Source organism: Sinocyclocheilus grahami, unplaced genomic scaffold (genome assembly GCF_001515645.1).
Source record: "Sinocyclocheilus grahami isolate Dianchi unplaced genomic scaffold, SAMN03320097.WGS_v1.1 scaffold4568.1, whole genome shotgun sequence".
Classification (NCBI taxonomy): Eukaryota; Metazoa; Chordata; class Actinopteri; order Cypriniformes; family Cyprinidae; genus Sinocyclocheilus; species Sinocyclocheilus grahami.
This window is the reverse complement of record NW_015509480.1, coordinates 1,304-2,227: the sequence shown is the minus strand read 5'-3', so window position 1 is coordinate 2,227 and position 924 is coordinate 1,304. Positions and strand designations below refer to the sequence as shown.

General features: G+C 27.4%; 1 protein-coding gene across 1 annotated transcript in view; it reads right to left on the bottom strand.

Moving 5' to 3' along the window:
- LOC107576895 (ephexin-1-like) overlaps positions 1-924 on the bottom strand; it is a 5,199-nt gene that overhangs the window by 3,062 nt on the left and 1,213 nt on the right. The gene's annotated exons all lie outside the window — the stretch shown is intronic.

The window sequence follows — 924 nt, the reverse complement described above, 5'->3', positions numbered from 1 at the left end:
TTTTTGGCATAAAAGAAAAAATTATAATTTTGACCCATACAATGCTACTTATTACTGGTTTTGTGGTCCAGGGTCACAAATGACCATCTGCTGCATCGATAGTGTTTAAAAGTTTGGGTCAGTAAGATTTTTAAAAAGAAATGAATACTTTTATTCAGCAATTAAATGAATCAAAAGTGACAGTAAAACATTAATAACGTTACAGTGATTTTAGTTTCAAATAAATGCTGTTCTTCTGAACTTTCTGTTCATCACAGAATCCTTAAGAAATGATCAGAGTTTCCAAAAAAGCAGGACAAATGTTTTCAACATTGATGATAATAAATGTTTCTTGAGCACCAAAGCAGCATATTAAAATGATTTCTAAAGGATCATGTGACGCTGAAAACATGAGTGCTGAAAATGCATCACAGTAATACATTATATTTTAAATATTAAAACAAGAAGACAGTTATTTTATTTGTAATTTTATTTCACAATATTACAGTTTTTACTGTATTTTTCATCAATTTAGAGATTTAAGAGACTTCTTTCAAAAACATAAAAAAATTTACCCACCCCAAATTATAATGTATTTCAATCTTAGATTGACAATCATTGACAATCTATTTATCCATAAAGGCTATCTATAAAATAAAATTTAGCAATACTTGTACACAGTATATCAATACCATATCAGTTATTGGCCAGTGTTAGAGGTTTCTTTATTTATTGGTATCTGTGAAAATATTTATCATGCACACTCATATCCTCTATTTTAACATTTAGATTGCCTTTTCTTTCATCTAATGCTCATTAAAATCACTCTTTAAAAAACATTCATCTTTAGGAAATCTCAAAATAAATATTTTCATACTGTGCAACGATGTTGTTTGACGTTTAAATCAATGTGTGGCATTTAAAACTATTTTTATTCAAGTAAAT